Source organism: Bos indicus, chromosome 9 (assembly GCF_029378745.1).
Source record: "Bos indicus isolate NIAB-ARS_2022 breed Sahiwal x Tharparkar chromosome 9, NIAB-ARS_B.indTharparkar_mat_pri_1.0, whole genome shotgun sequence".
Lineage (NCBI taxonomy): Eukaryota > Metazoa > Chordata > Mammalia > Artiodactyla > Bovidae > Bos > Bos indicus.
In genome coordinates, this window is record NC_091768.1 from 34231288 (window position 1) to 34249003 (window position 17716).

The 17716-nt window shown below is 37.9% G+C and overlaps 1 pseudogene; it reads right to left on the bottom strand.

Annotated features, from left to right (window-relative positions):
- Positions 1-363: 363 nt before the first annotated feature.
- Positions 364-4636, bottom strand: LOC109563497 (transmembrane protein 230 pseudogene; annotated as a pseudogene).
- Between the last annotated feature and the right edge of the window lie 13080 nt (positions 4637-17716).

Sequence of the window (17716 nt, forward strand, 5' to 3'; positions counted from 1 at the left end):
TATAATTATTTTTATTTTAAAAACATTTTAGTGTATATATCGGGAGAAGGCAATGGGAACCCACTCCAGGACTCTTGCCTGGAAAATCCCATGGATGGAGGTGCCTGGTGAGCTGCAGTCCATGGGGTCAGGAACAGTCAGACATGACTGAGCGACTTCACTTTCACTTTTCACTTTCATGCATTGGAGAAGGAAATGGCAACCCACTCCAGTGTTCTTGCCTGGAGAATCCCAGGGATGGAGGAGCCTGGTAGGCTGCCGTCTATGGGGTTGCACAGAGTTGGACACGACTGAAGCGACGTAGCAGCAGCAGCAGCAGTGTATATATCAATAATCACTAGAAAATATTGTTATAAATATTTATTATCATTTTTTAGGAATAATTTTTTCCCAAACGTGTCCCAAGAGAGGAAAGGTGTAAGCAAGTATGTGTATCCTGATCAGTTTTAATGGAATATATCACTTCATTGTTAAATGCACAAACCATTCTTTCTTAACTTGAGGGAGCCCCAAAATTCCCAATCACTGATGACTAACTTGAAAGATCTTAGAGTGTGAGCTGGATCTACTCAAGTCTAGAAACATTTTCTTCTACTTCCCACTTCCTTTTTCCAGGTATAGCTCTATATGATCCTGTTTGCTGCTTTTTTGTTTTGTTCTGTTCTTGTTTTGCCAATACTTTTACTTGACGACTTTGTCAAATAGACCCTTTCATAACGTATTTTGAGGAGGGAAAGGCAGAAAGGAAAAGGCATAGAAAAAAAGCTCATTTGACTGCTGCACTAGCACCTGTTCAGCAGGACCAGTGTCTTGTTTTCCCCCACATTCATTTAAATGATATATTTGAAGCTGAACGTGCTGTCACAGGATAGGTGTTTGTTTTTGTGTCTCCCACACAAATCTTGATGATGGGACCCAAGTTTACTGGGCAGGTGCATCTAGTCTGTTTAAAATTTTGACAGGTAATATTCTCAATTCAGTATGGGTTTTAAGACTTGACATGTTCCACAAATTTCTTGAAAAGCAGCTGATGAATGAGCTTGTGGAATCCACCGTGAAACAGGCTACTTTCAAAACCACAGAAGAAGACCTCAGAGTAAATTATGAGTTTGTGGCCCACACTCTTGGGAGGACAGAGAAATAAGACTTTCTTCCAAAAATTAATGAAGTACTGTGCTCTGTTTCAAAATCAAAGATAAGCTCCTACTCTCAGAATGTTGTTAGAAATATCCTTCTGTCTGGAGATGGGTTGTGCTTCTTACACTCTCTCACCATCTCTTGTGTCCAATGACTCAGCTTGGTGAGCCAATTAACTGTTATCAGATGGCTGTCAGGCACTGCTTGGAAATCTAGTCGTTTCAAAAGGATGTTGTTCTAGGAAATTTGTCTCAACTCTGTATAACAAAAGAAACGACACATAAATATAAGTACAATTCAAGAAGAGTTGTTAGATATGTGACTTGGTAAACTAAAATTATAAAGTTACCACATACACTATCCATACCATGTGGAGTTAAGACAATGTTTGGATTTCTAGTATCATCTTCTGGGGTATGATCATGCTCTCATAGCGTGTCTTTACTGGCCTAACTGTGTTCTTTGGGATAAGGTTCATCTCTAAACAAAGGTTTACCACTATTGACTTTATTTGGATCTTTGATTTCATGAATTTGCATTCCTTAACTAACGTTGCACAGATTTATTGTTCTTTGATATTAATTACTCATATTGAAGCTGTGGTGAACTTTTTACCAGTTACTTTCCCAATATACTCTTCTGTATATTCTGTGGTTTCTAATAAGAGAGTGGATTATGATGATGCTATCTGAGCCCAAACAAATTACATTTCATCTTATCTCTGTTTATTTAGCACAATTTGATAAATATCAAACTAATATTTGGAGCTTTATTTGTTTTTCACATTCATTATGTATATGTCTAGGTATGAACAATAATATAATACTCATGGAAGATCACCAAATTCTTTTTTTAAACTTGACTACATCCTGTTTATTCTAACAGTAACACATCTGAGAGTATCTTCCTTCTCTTTTATGAATTGACAATATTCTTTGTCCAGAAAATATACTCCTTTCCTTATCTTTCACAAATCTATGTTCTTTATTATAACACTTCAAAAAGTATTTGTTTTTATATGATGATATACTTTTCTCTAGAAAATATTACTAGTTTGTTCAATATTACCTTTATTCTGGAGCCACAGCCTTGACTCCATATTCAGTCCTCTTCTCTAGATCCTTTCTTCACTTTCTCTAACAGCCAAATTTATCAGGAAGCTAATGAGACTTACCCATCAGGGCCCCACCCTTGTATATGCCCCTTGATAAGCCCTCTATTTAATTCTGAATTCACAAATTTGCATTCTATTTCTAAAGAGGACCCCCCCCCCATCCAAATTATAGAAAATTTAGGCACCACAAAGCCTTGATCTGCCCTATTCCTTTATAGGAATCAAGAGAAGGTTCATGCAAATAAAAAGTAACGCTGTGTCTGGATTTAAACTTGTAACTTTGCAGATTAGCAGTCTAATTCTCTCTGGTGGCCAGCTCTTCTATGTTGTTTGAGGTGAATAGATGTAATTCATTTATGGCTTAGTGCATTCTTCTACAGAACCCTATTTTACAGTGAGAAACTAATACTTTTGAAAACACGTATGTGCTATGTTGTTGATATGGAATTTTTTATTTAACCCCCACTAGAACGCAAAACTTAAGATCATGGCATCCAGTCCCATCACTTCATGGGAAATAGATGGGGAAACAGTGGCTGACTATTTTTCTAGGCTCCAAAATCACTGCAGATGGTGACTACAGCTATGAAATTAAAAGATGCTTACTCCTTGGAAGGAAAGTTATGACCAACCTAGACAGCATATTAAAAAGCAGAGACATTACTTTGCCAACAAAGGTCTGTCTAGTCAAAGCTATGGTTTTTCCAGTGGTCATGTATGGATGTGAGAGTTGGACTATAAAGAAAGCTGAGCACTGAAGAATTGATGCTTTTGCACAGTGGTGTTGGAGAAGACTCTTGAGAGTCCCTTGGACTGCAAGGAGATCCAACCAGTCCATTCTAAAGGAGATCAGTCCTGGGTATTTATTGGAAGGACTGATGTTGAAGCTGAAACTCCAATACTTTGGCCACCTGATGTGAAGAGCTGACTCATTTGAAAAGACCCTGATGCTGGGAAAGATTGGGGGCAGGAGGAGAAGGGGATGACAGAGGATGAGATGGTTGGGTGGCATCACCGACTCAATGGACATGAGTTTGGGTGGATTCCCGGAGTTGGTGATGGACAGGGATGCCTGGCGTGCTGTGGTTCATGAAGTTGCAAAGAGTTGGATACAACTGAGCAACTGAACTGAACTGAACTAAGAACCTAAAACTGTAGGAATTATGGTCCCCAACTGTGCCTCAAAGTATTAATTTGTCCAAGCTTATATACAGCTGGCAAGTTTGCCTCTGGGATTTAAACGGAGCTTTGTGTGACCCTAAAACTTGTAGGGCCTCCATACAACACAGCTGTAGTGGTCTTTTAATTTTTCCTCAATTGATATTTGGTTTTATCAAGATCATCCATAGAATACAAAGTTAGAGATTAATATGAGGGATAAAATAAAAACTTTTCAAATAAATCACTTGGTAATAAATTTAACATAATGTATTGCATTTTTCTATTTGCCACAAGATATAATAAAATTGTCCATGAGGACTATTTAAAAGAAACATTCAGCTCTAAATAGGTGGCGGTGGCAACATTTTGCTTTCACAGAACAACTTTTCACTTCCTCACACAATTAACATTGCTATTCCTCCTCCATACATATCCAAGTGGAAAAATTTGTCATGGGATTCTGCAAGGGCCAGGAAAAGAAAAAAAGAACACGTCCTCTCTTAACTTTCTAGTTGGCTAACTGTAAACTCAACATTTGGAGGATGGATTTATAAAATCTGGCTATAGTTGTGCCAAATATTTATTTGCAAAACGGTAGATTTCCTTAATTCTTAAGCATAGATTTCCACAGCTTCTGTCCAATGCCTCCAACTCTGCTCACCCCTACCTGTGACTCCTCTGGCTGGGGTGGGGGCTAGTGATCAAAGTCCGGAAGGTCACGGAAGGAGCAGCCCGGGCAGCCTCGGTAGGCTCTGTAGGCGACGATCAGGTAGTAAAACCCCGGGAGGAACACCAGGATGCCGACAGTCAGGACTGGGAAGGCTCGATTGGCGCCCACTTTGCTGATATAGCCTGCCAGCAAGAGGCAGCCCGTAATAATGAGAAAAGCACCAACCAAAAACTGTGAGAAGGCGCAGGCAATGGCCTTAAAAGGAATGTCAGTACGGCTTTTCTCCAATACATGAGGTCTTACGACACCTGGGCATCTTTTCGGCTTTAAGCTCTCTTTGGCAGGTGAAGTTTCCTTCTGACGGTTAATATGTCCGCCGCCGGGGCTGGAGAGCTTTGCGTATCTCACTTTGCCGCTGGGCATGCTAGCAACCACGTTGGTGCGAGTGGGCACGATAACCCGCTGAGTGGGTGCGGAGCTTGCCGTGGCCACACAGCGGGCGGAGGCGCCAAGGCCAGGGCGTCCACCCAACGGCCGCCTGACCACGCGGTGGGCTGCCCCGGCACCTCTCCTTCATCTACCTTCCCCTTCTGGGAGACTGCCCTGTTTTTGATGGAATCTCTCTTTTAACATGTGCGTTTGCCATTGTTTTGATAATCACCAGATTATTGGCTGTATTTGTTATTTTCTTAAGCCAGTTCTAGTAAACTCCCAAATCCTTTACCATTAAAACTATTTAGATTGAGCAGATTAGATTACATTCTTTGTTTTCATTTAGTCAATTTCATAGAATTTCCGTTTATACTTGCTTATAGCAGGTGCCCTCAATAAAGCTCAAATCCTGACATGATGATCAAGGGCAAAATATGTTCAAAGACGTCAAGGCATTTCACTCCTAAATTTTGGCTCATTTTACAGGGGACAGCTCTCTTGTAGGTTGCGTTGTCTCAACACTGATTCAGTGATTTTGGGAGTGATAAGCTCTTTGGAATGTTAGAGTTTAATGAGAAGCAGTGTGATGTTTTAGGAGATTGCAGAGGGGGGCAGTTCCTACTTTATGACATTCAAACTGGAAACCTCTAAGTTCTCTCTCAATATCTAGAATATCTAGAGAGCTTGGTCCAGAGCTGCAGCCTCTGGTCAAGGTTCTTTACTAACCAAACGTTTGACTCCTCCTTTTCTGTGTTCTATATCTAATTCTTACTGACCTGTGTGTCTTATAAGTTTATAATTCATCTTAAAATTTATTACCTACTACATTCATCATCCTATTTAATTCAATTTGACCTCATTTGGAATGTGCATTCTAAATTCACTCACAAAGTTCTGCTTTTTTAAAACATATTCTTTTATATTTGGGATTACCTCATTATCCTAACTAGAGTATAAATTTGTTTATGGAAGTAATAGTATGACTTCCCCATTCTTTTAACCACAGAGATCCTAGCAGTGGGCCCTTGACCTTCTGCAAACCTAGTGTTTGCTGGTTAAATTTGCTACAAAATGCAAATATTGTTGTTGTTGTTCAGTTGTTAAGTCCTATCTTCTTTGTGGCCCCTTAAACGCATGCTTAAACTCATATCCATTGAGTCGGTGATGCTGATAATTTTCCCTATAGCTATTTAAAGTTAAATTATAATCTTACTTTTATTTACATGAATTTTATAATGTACATCTCTTCTTCCTAACGTGTCTCAGAAATGTAAAGTTGGAGTGGTACATTTGACCCCAAGGTCACACAGCTGGTAATTAATGATATGAAGAACATCTCCCAACTAGTAAGAGCTAGAGGTGAGTCATTTGTAATGGAGATAAAGCTTAATTTCATTCTAGTTTATTGTGTTATATGCATATGATCACATTTGGTATGAGCCAAATGAGAAAGATAATGTTTCAGACCTGTACGTTATGGGCTGTTGAGAGGAAATCTGTGCATTATGAAAGAGCAGAGCATTCAGAAGAGATATCTTTGAGAAAAAAGAGTTGAACTGAGTCCAGGGAGGACATTCTTATTTCAAACAGGCCAATCTCAGAGAGGCTAACCACTTTCAGTGAGATCCTGCTGGCACAAAGGAGACCCCTGTCTGATGTTGAAATTGTGCTTCTGGGAAACAAGAAGAAAAGGTATAAATCAGAGAGCATAAACTGTAGGGCAACGCTGACATAGCAGAATACAGAGGAGTTTGGTAATTCATTGTAGAAATGTATTTCAAATATCTTAACATTATTATTTTATTAAATTGATTTTATCAACTAGGATGATCCAAATTATGTTTTGTTTGCTTAAATAAGGCCGTAAAGTTTATTTTGTGCATATGTAGGTATATGAACAATTTTGAAGTTTAAGAATATAGTAGATATAAATCTCAGTACTCATTTAAAATAATTTAGGGTCCAGACTTCGCTGACATTATGTGACAATTTGGCCAGTTGTTAACTTGGGATAATTAAAATGAAGTGGTAGCTTTATAGACTTGACCCAGGTATCACCTCATGTGTGTATGTGTTAGTCGCTTAGTCGTATTCAACTCTGCAATCCCATGGACTGTAGCCCTCCAGGCTCCTCTGACAATGGAATTCTCCAGGCAAGAATACTGGAGTGGGTAGCCATTCCCTTCTCCAGGCGATCTTCCTGGCCCAGGGATCGATGAACCCAGGTCTCTCACATTGCAGGCAGAATCTTTACCATCTGAGCCACCTACCTCACACTTCTCTAAATTAAAAGTGGTCAGGATGCAGTAAATTATTCAGAGATTTGAAGCTTTCAACAAAATATGTTATTTGTGCAAAACTCACTTGCAGCTGACTTTTTTACTATTTCCTCCTCTGTTACATGTGGTTATTGGCAACTGACAGCAACAAAATCATGACTTTTTTTTTTCAGGAAAAGATGAAAAATATCCCTATTGAGTTTATCTGGGGGTAATAATGAGCTTTAAATTCAAGGCAACAGGTGATTCAAAATCACCTATGATATTTGTGCATTAGAATGACACAGATATATAAAACAATGCAGGTACTTTCTTGATTTTTTAAATATTTTGCTCTACATTGCTTCTTTTAAGCTTTGAATTTAATTTTGGGCCTAGTTTTTTCCCTTGACTAGATGGGGTAAATTTTGACCTTGACTACTTAGAGGAGACACGTTTCCTACTGCTTAACTTACAGACTATTTTAAACTCCCATACCTCTGTTTACCAGGAGAGAAAAATGGGACTGGTGGAAAGAATATTTCCATAGGATCCTTTCATGAATACGGTCCCTCAGTTACAATTCAGTCTTCTCTCTGGTAGTATGCTTCACAATGATTCTCTCTTTTCTCCTCTGATGAGAAAGAAAAGATTGTCACAGTGAAGTAACTCCAGGATCAGCAGCCACTCATGTTTACCATCATTCTAAGCTGGTCCCATCACTTTATGGGAAATAGATGGGGAAACAGTGGAAATAGTGTCAGACTTTATTTTTTTGGGCTCCAAAATCACTGCAGATGGTGACTGCAGCCATGAGATTAAAAGATGCTTACTCCTTGGAAGGAAAGCATGACCAACCTAGATAGCATATTGAAAAGCAGAGACATTACTTTGCCAACAAAGGTTCATCTAGTCAAGGCTATGGTTTTTCCAGTGGTCATGTATGGATGTGAGAGTTGGACTGTGAAGAAGGCTGAGCGCCGAAGAATTGATGCTTTTGAACTGTGGTGTTGGAAAAGACTCTTGAGAGTCCCTTGGACTGCAAGGAGATGCAACCAGTCCATTCTGAAGGAGATCAGCCCTGGGATTTCTTTGGAAGGAATGATGCTAAAGCTGAAACTCCAGTACTTTGGCCACCTCATGCGAAGAGTTGACTCATTGGAAAAGACTCTGATGCTGGGAGGAATTGGGGGCAGGAGGAGAAGGGGACGACAGAGGATGAGATGGCTGGATGGCATCACCGACTCGATGGACGTGAGTTTGAGTGAACTCTGGGAGCTGGTGATGGACAGGAAGGCTTGGCGTGCTGCGATTCATGGGGTTGCAAAGAGTGGGACACCACTGAGCTACTGAACTGAACTGAACTTTGCTATACAATACCTATTTTCTTCTTGTGGAAAAGCTTCAATTAAATGGTTGTATTACTGAATCATTAGACTTGGACTTGGTCTGGTTATTCCTCTATGTATGTCTGGTTTAATGGAATTAAATTGTTTACAATAGTTACCTACCCCTCCCCCACTCCTCACTCCCCACCCCTACCCCCTGTCACACACACATTAGTGAACTTTCTATGGGCTACAGCAGAAGCTGTTCTGTCGGGGGCAAGATCAGAGAAAGACAATAGATTCTCCTTTGTCCAAGGTTTTGAAGAAATTGTCTATTTAGTTAAATGATTCCTGTTTAGAAATAATTGTTATGAAGATCACAAGTGATTCTATACATCAGCAATTTTGATTTTGATTTATTTTGATTTAAAACATTTAACAGTACTCTCCATTCATATACACATGCACTTTTCATGGTCTGTTGTTCACTTGAAGATCCATTCATAATTTAGAAAACAATAGTGGAAATATTAGTATTTCCTTCTTTTTAAAAGAATTAGATGCACTACTGGACATGCTTATGTGTTTACTAACTTTTCTTATACCTTTCCTTTTATCCTGTAGTCCTTAGGTGATTTTCTGGGAATTTGTCCTCAAATACACCTTTTCTGTATATTGTCTGTCCTTTACTGTGTGCGTACTGACCTCTGGCCACATCAAACTATTTGGCGATTCACAAAAGCATCAATACTCTTCTCATCTTGTGAGTTTTCATACTTCCTACTTGTTTTCCCAGGAATAATTTCCCTCTTTTGTCTGCCTAGTTACTTTTATACTCCTTTGAGAGTTAAATCATTAAACAATTTTTGTGTGTGTGTGATTGCTATGTACCAAGCCCTGTGAAATAATACAAAGTAGTCAGTGCCTTTTCTCACAGTGTATTTATTTCTCCCAGCATAAGAGTGGAGAGTGAAGTGAGACTTCCCTGACCCAGGGGTTAGGACTCTGCACTTTCACTTCATGGGGCATGGATTCAATCCCTGGTCAGGAAGCTAAGATCTCACATGCTGCAGGCAGTGTGGTCAAAAATAAATAAATTTTTAAAAAAAGAAGAAGAATGGAGAGAGAAGAAGTGTTAAATAAAATACACAAATATAGAACTGTAGACTGCAATAAATGTAATATGAAAAAGTAAATGAATCAATAATACTAATTGTGTGATCTACACCACATTAAGAAATCAGGGAAATCTTGGAATATAGATGTGGGTGAAAGAACTATTGGTCAAAGAGACTGTGGCTCTGTAGAAACTGATAGGAGACAAAGAGGCTGTAGAATAGCAAATGAAAATCTCAGCAGTGTAGGCTGAGACTGCAGTTAGACATGGACTAGCCACACTAGATTTTTAAGGCTATAAAGGTACTGAGGTAAAGGATGCGTGCTCAATTAGTCAGTAAGTTGTGTCTGACTCTTTGTGACCCCATGAACTATAGCCCAGCAGGCTCCTCTGTCCAGGCAAGAATACTGGAGTGGGTTGCCATTTCCTTTTCCACGGGATCTTCCTGACCCAGGGATCGAACCCACATCTCCTGCATTGGCAGGCTGGTCTTTACCACTGAGCCACCAGGGAAGCCATATACATACGTGTATACGTATATATATACACACATATGTACATACGTATGTACATACATATATGTAAAAAGCATTGTAAATCAGTTCAGTTCAGTCTCTCAGTCGTGTACAACTCTTTGCGACCCCATGGACTGCAACATCCCAGGCCTCCCTGTCCATCACCAATTCCCTGAGTTTACTCAAACTCATGTCCATCGACGGAGAAGGCAATGGCAGCCCACTCCAGTACTCTTGCCTGGAAAATCCCAGGGATGGAGGAGCCTGGTAGGCTGCAGTCCATGGGGTCACTAAGAGTTGGACAAGACTGAGTGACTTCACTTTCACTTTTCACTTTCATGCATTGGAGAAGGAAATGGCAACCCACTCCAGTGTTCTTGCCTGGAGAATCCCAGGGATGGGGGAGCCTGGTGGGCTGCCGTCTCTGGGGTCACACAGAGTCCGACACGACTGAAGCGACTTAGCAGCAGCAACAGCAGCAGCATGTCCATTGAGTCAGTGATGCCACCCAACCATCTCATCCTCTGTCATCCCCTTCTCCTCCCGCCTTCAATTTTTCCCAGCATCAGGGTCTTTTCAAATGAGTCAGCTCTTCGCATCAGGTGGCCAAAGTATTGGAGTTTCAGCTTCAGCATCAGTCCTCCCAACGAATATTCAGGACTGATTTCCTTTAGGATGGACTGGTTGGATCTCCTTGCAGTCCAAGGGACTCTCAAGAGTCTTCAACAACACAGTTCAAAAGCATCAGTTCTTTGGCACTCAGCTTTCTTTATAGTCCAACTCTCAAATCTGTACATGACTACTGGAAAAACCATAGCCTTGACTAGACGGACCTTTGTTGGCAAAGTAATGTCTCTGCTTTTTAATATACTGTCTAGTTTGGTCATAACTTTTCTTCCAAGGAGCAGGCATATTGTAAATCAATTATATTCCAATTAAAAATATATAATAAAAAATAAATTGTAGAAATCAAATTTTGTCCATACACTGCAAGGCTAAAAATAAAAAAGAACTGAATACCAATACTGTAATCCAGTTGGTAAATTTCTTTTCAGAGAAACATAACTTAGCAATTGTTATACTACTTACATGTGTACTAGTGTTGAATATATAAGCAAGTGGATTGTAGAGATCACTTTTTCATTGTAAGAGAAAGAGGGAACATTGGGACTATAGACTGTCTTTGAAAAACTGTTATAGATCTACTTATTTAAAAATAAAGAGGTTTGAAAATAGATCTTGATAACTGTCTAGGATGAATTCTTCAGCTTTGTTCTTCTTTAAGGACTTTTAAACTGATGTTCTATTTTATAATTTTTATTTGGAAAGAGTTTGCTCCATAAGAACATGTAAAAATAATACAGAAACTCATGGAGAAGTTCCCTTCTCCATGTTTCCTCCAATAATAATATCCTACATAACCATAATACATTATCAAAAGCATGAAGTTGATTTTAGTAAAATATTAATTCAAAAACAGACATTGTTAAGATTTCACCAGTGTTTACATGTACTTGTTTTGGGGGTTGAGGTAATTATACTCCTATGAAACATTATCTCATGTAGATTCATGTAAACTTCAGCACAGTCAGGAGATACAAAGTGCCCCATCACCACGAAGAAAGCTCCTGTCATTGCCCATTAGTAGTTATACCCACCCACCTACTTAAGCACCTGGATTTTTCTTAGCTGCTTTGCATCACTATAATTTTGTCAGGTTGAGAATGTCATGAAAACAAAATTATAAACTATGTTACCTTTTGAGTTAATCTTTCTTCAGTTAGGGAAATGCCCTTGAAATTTGTTTAAGTTATTGTGTTTTGTACATTTCTTTTTATTCCTGAGTGAAATGCCATTGTATGGCTATACTATGGTGTCTTTATCTGTTCACCTACTGAAGGGACATTTGAGATACCATCTAGTTTAGGTTATTACAAACAGGTGTAATAAATTCATGAACAACTTTGTGTGTGAATAAAAGTTTCATTCTCTAGGATAAATCCACAACAGTGGGATTGCTTAATTATGCCGGAGACCAGCTCCAGCAGCCAGGGAATCAGCCTGAAGGGGTTAGCGGTGTCGGAGGACGAATGATATAGTCTCTGATTCATAGTACAGAACTACATCAGCGGACGATGATGTAGTCTCTGACTCATAGTACAGAACTACATGTTTATTTCAAGCTTCAGTTTCTCTTTTATACTTTGACTAAAGCATTAGGTCAGAGGTTTGACATTTTCAGTTTCCCCCACCCAGATTTACTGTCTCCAGCCACATTCCTCAATTTGTATCTTATCTTTCTAAATCCTGTTTGCCCCTAGCATCTTAAGATCACTGACTCCTAAAAAGGCTTCTAGTTATTCTTGATTATTCCTAAACCCGAAACTCAGCAAACTTCCTTTGCCAATAAACATTTCCCTCACAAACAGGTCTCAGATAACAATCCTTCCCATGGCCTCAAGCTGCGGACTGCATGCTCATCCTGGGACATTCTTTGTAAAGATCCTTGAACAAATGTCAATGGTTACTTTATAGATTATTTTCTGGGCACAGCTGCACAAGGCTTTGTGCTTTCTCATGCTCCTTTCAAGAACAATAAGCACCTTAACATTCTTTCCAGCCAACTCAACCAAAGAAAGGAAGAAACAAGTCAGAATCACAAGAGCTAACTCCTTCATCCCAGGACCGTGCCTGCGGAATGAGGAGAGGGGTTTGGGGCCATGCCTCCTTTTTGTCAGTAATGACTAACATGGCTCCTGACATAATTACATGGTGTTGTTGCTGTTGTTTAGTCCCTAAGTCATGTCCAACTCGTTTGTAACCCCCATGGACTATAGCCTGCCAGACTCCTCTGTCCATGGGGTTTCCCAGGCAAGAATACTTGAGTGGGTTGCCATTTTCTTCTTTAGGAGATCTTCCTGATCCAGGGATCTAACTGACATCTCTTGTATTGGCAGGCAGATTCTTTACCATTGAGCCAGCAGGAAAGCCCAATCATATGTTAAGTATATGTTTAATTTTATTAGAAATTTCCAAACTGTCTTCCAAGTGGCTGTGATATTTTGTGTATTACTCAGCAATGTAAGAGAGATCTATTTGTTCCATATCATTGGCAGCATCTGATGTTGCCAATAGTTCATAAAATCAATTCAAATAAGTAAGCAGTGATATCTCACAATTGCTTTATTTTCTGTTTCTCTGGTGACTAATGGTGGCACATATAGTTGGAAATGTTCACCGTTCCTTTGTCCTCTATGATAAAGTGTTTTTCAAGTCTTTTGCTGATTTTCTGATTGGACCAATTGTTCCCTGACTGTTGAATTTTAGAGAATTCATTTTCTCTGGATATAAGTCCTTCAGGAGATACTGTATGTGATTTGAAAATATTTCCTTCCAGTCTATGGCTTTTCTTTCTGTTTTGAAAATAAACAGCTTTATTAAAATAGGAATATTCAGGAATACTACATTAATTAAAAAGCTTTCTGCATCTCCTAAGAAAATAATTTGCAGTGTGAGTTTTTTTCTTAATTTTAAACAAGTTCATTATATCTTTTGAACAGATGATGTCTTGATTTCATGGCTAAGAACTTTGTGCCTAAGTCATGAATATTTTATCCTATGTTTTCTTCTAAAAGTGTTATAGATTTCTTTTATATTTATATCCACAATGAACTTTGAGTTAATTTCTATTAGATGTAATATTTAAATCAAATGTCATTGTTTTTGTTTATGAATGTCCAATTATTACAACATCATTTGCTGAATAATCTATTTTTCTTGATGTAATGGCCTTTGCAATTTTGTCAAAATTCAGCTGTACTTCTGTAATTTTATATGTGGGACATTTATTCTGTTCCATTGGTCTGTGTGTCTTCTGTCCATATGATGCTGTATTGATTAATGGCTCCTCTATGGTCTCTTAAAATTAAATTTTGTCATAATTTCTGTAAAGAACATTTGAACTGATTACCATTTTCACAAAAATGTATGAGAATGTTTATTTCACTCTACTCTTTTAAACATTGAGCGTTACTCAGTTTTTAAAATTTTGCTAATTATGAATTGGGCTTCCCAGGTGGCGCTAATGGTAAAGAACCTGCCTGCCAAAGCAGGAAACATAACAGATGTGGGTTCAATCCCTGGGCCAGGAAGATTCCCTGGAGGAGGGCATGGCAACCCACTGCAGTATTCTTGCCTGAAGAATTCCATGGATAGAGGAACCTGGTGGGCTACAGTCCATGAGGTCACAAAGCATTCAACATGACTGAAGCGACTTAGCGTGCTTGTATGCAGTTATGAATTAATGTTTTGTCTTTTCTATAAATGGCAAGCTTTGTGTTTAGTATACAAAATGTTTTCATATTTGTTATTTATTTCACATATTTATTAAAATGACACAAATACAGGAAAATTAAAAAATTATTGCAAATAATAATGTTTGCAAAATGACTAAACCTATGGAACTAGCACTAAGATCAAGAAATAAACTATTACTAGGACAAACTAGTGGTTACCAGTGGGGAGAGGGAAGAGAGGAAGGGCAATATAGTAGTAGAGGAATAAAAGGTACAGCTATTATGTATAAAATAAGCTACATGGATATATTATACAATACAGGGAATATGGCCAATATTTCATAATAACTATAAATGGAGTATAATCTTTAAAAATTGTGAATCATTATATTATATATCTATAACTTATATAATATTGTACAGCAACTATAACTCAATTAAAAATATTACTAAGACCCTAAGGCTTTTCTCATTTACCTAATCAGTTACTATACCATCCTCAAAAGGTGATTACTCTCCTTTTCAAGCCATAGATTAATTTTACTGTTTTTTAATCTTTTATAAAGAATTGTGTGATGTGTCTATTTTTTCCAGTGAATATTATATTTCTGAGATTCATACATGTTTTCCATGTAGTTGTAATTCATGCATTCTTATAGTGTTTCTTTATACAAAGCCACCCAATTTCTTTATTTCTATTGCTGTACATGAGTATTGGGTTATTTCTATTCGTTGACTGGATAAGAAAGAAAGAAAGTCGCTCAGTCATGTCCAACTCTTTGCGACCCCATGGACTGTAGCCTACCAGGCTCTTCCGTCCATGGGATTTTCCAGGCCTGAACACTGGAGTGGGTTGCCATTTCCTTTTCCAGGGGATCTTCCCGACCCAGGGATTGAAACCGGGTCTCCCACATTGTAGGCAGACGCTTTACCATCTGAGCCACCAGGGAAGTTGACTGGATAGTAGTCTTCAAAATGTTTTTGACTGTAAATTTACTAATATTTTAAAGTTTCTTCCACTGCTTTATGTTTCACAAGTTTTTTGCAATTTGAAAATTATGATCAGATTCACCTATACTTTTCTAGCTGTTCAAAATGGTTTTATCTTAAATATTTAAGTATTAAATATAGCCAGAGTTAGTTGTTAGTGATGTGTTATGGACATAACTATGTTTTTCATCCAAATAGTTAATTGATTAATCTACTTTGAACTTTTGATCTTTTGTGAAAACTGTGATCTGGTAAATTATTAATAGATGTGTGTATTTACATGTGATTTCTCAATTTCAATAGATACATTGATTGTAAGCCAAAGCATTACAGTTTAATTAGAAGGATGAAAAGACTGTTTAACATGTGATTGATCCTAAATTTAATTGAGATAAATAAAAAGTATACACTACAGAAAACTCAAGACATTTACAATTTATGTTGTATGCTTTTTGTCTTTCCTTTATCATTCAGGCTAACAATGCAGACCATCATTTTATTTTTTGAAATTTCAAAGTGTTCATCAAATTCATGACAACTAACCCAAGCACAGTTTACTGATTTTGTTAATGTTATAGTTAACATTTGTATTAGAAATACAAATAAATATATATATTAAAATATGCTCTCTAGTTAGTAGAGTTTTTATCTGATTCTTTTGTAAATTGTACTCCTCATTTATATCCCTGATGAACTTAAAGGAAAATATCTCATCTCCCTTTGGAATACTCTGTCAGATCTTTCATTTTGCTGCATTGTCAAGTGATGCTTCCAGTTTCCAACATACCTAGTAAGACAAGCATATGTGTGTAGTTTCATGTAGCCATCAGCACAATCAGGATACAAACTGATTGCTCAACAGGAAGAAACACTTCTTGTGTCACCCATTAGTATTCACAACCACTCCCCAAATTTAACACCTGGAGATCACTGATCTGTTCTCCCTCACTATACCTTTGTTGCTTTGAGAATGTCATAACTAGAAGATAATGAACTATGTAACCTTTTGTGTTTGGCTTTCTTCACTTAACATAATGCCCTTGCAATCCATTGAAGTTATTCTGCTTTGTTCATGCCTGTTCACATCCATCCATACATTCCATTGTATGAATACACTAGAAATTTTTTAATCCACTTACCTATTATAGGACATTTTTAAAGGTTTCTTCACTGCTCTTATGCTTCACAATTTTTCCCCCATTTGAGATTTGTGGTCAGATTCACCTATATTTCTCTAGTTATTTGAAATGATTTTATCTTAAACTATTTAGCTTATTAAATACATGTGGAATTAGTTCAGCGAGTGATATATATTACAGATACAATTATTTTTTTCATGCAAATAGTTAAATGTTTGAACCATTAGATGATTACTTCACTTCTGAGCCTTTGATCATTGGTGTAGACTTTGTGATCTGGTAACCACTTCAGTATTCTTGCATTGAGAACCCCATGAATAATATGAAAAGGCAAAAAGCTATGACACTGAAAGATGAAAACCCCAGGTCATTAAGTGCCCAGTATGCTACTGGAGAAGAGTGGAGAAATAACTCCAGATAGAATGAAGAGGCTGAGCCAAAGCGAAAACAACGTGCAGTTGTAGATGTGACTGGTGATGAAAGTAAAGTCCAATGCTGTAAGGAACAATATTGCATAGGAACTGGGAATGTTAGGTCCGTGAATCAAGGCAAATTGAAAGTGATCAAACAGGAGATAGCAAGAGTGAACATCAACATTTTAGGAATCAGTGAACTAAAATGAACCTGAATGGGTGAATTTAACTGAGATGACTATTGTATCTACTACTGTGGGCAAGAATCCCTTAGAAGAAATGAAGTAGTTCCCGTAGTCAACAAAAGAATACAAAAGATTTCCATATTTGGATGCAATCTCAAAAATGACAGAATGATCTCTGTTCATTTCCAAGGCAAACCATTCAATGTCACAGTAATCCAAGTCTATGCCCCAACCACTAATGCCAAAGAAGCTAAAAGTTGAATTGTTCTATGATGATGTACAAGACCTTCTAGAACTAATACCAAAAAATGATGTGCTTTTCATCACGGCGGACTGGAATGCAAAAGTTGGAAGCCAAGAGATACCTGGAATAACAGGCAAGTTTGGTCTTGGTGTACAAAATGAAACAGGGAAAAGGCTAACAGAGTTTTGCCAAGAAAACACACTGATCATAGTGAACACACTGATCATAGCAAATACCCTCTTCAAACATCACAAGAGACAACTCTACACATGGACATCACCAGATGGTCAATACTGAAATTAGATTGATTATATTCTTTGCAGTCAAAGAGGAGAAGCTTGACACAATCAGCAGAAACAAGTCCAGGAGTTGACTGTGGCTCAGATCATGAACTCCTTATTGCCAAATTCAGACTTAAGTTGAAGAAAGTAGGGAAAACCACTAGACCATTCAGGTATGACCTAAATCAAATCCCTTATGATTATACAGTGGAAGGGATGATTAGACTCAAAGGATTTGATCTTGTAGAGTGCCTGAAGAACTATGGATGGAGGTTCATAACATTGTATAGGAGGCAGTGATCAAAACCATTCCCAAGAAGAAGAAATGCAAAACAGCAAAATGATTGTCTGAGGAAGCCTTAAAAATAGCTGAGAAAAGAACAGAAGCTAAAGGCAAAGGAGAAAAGGGAAGATATATCCATCCGAATGCAGAGTTC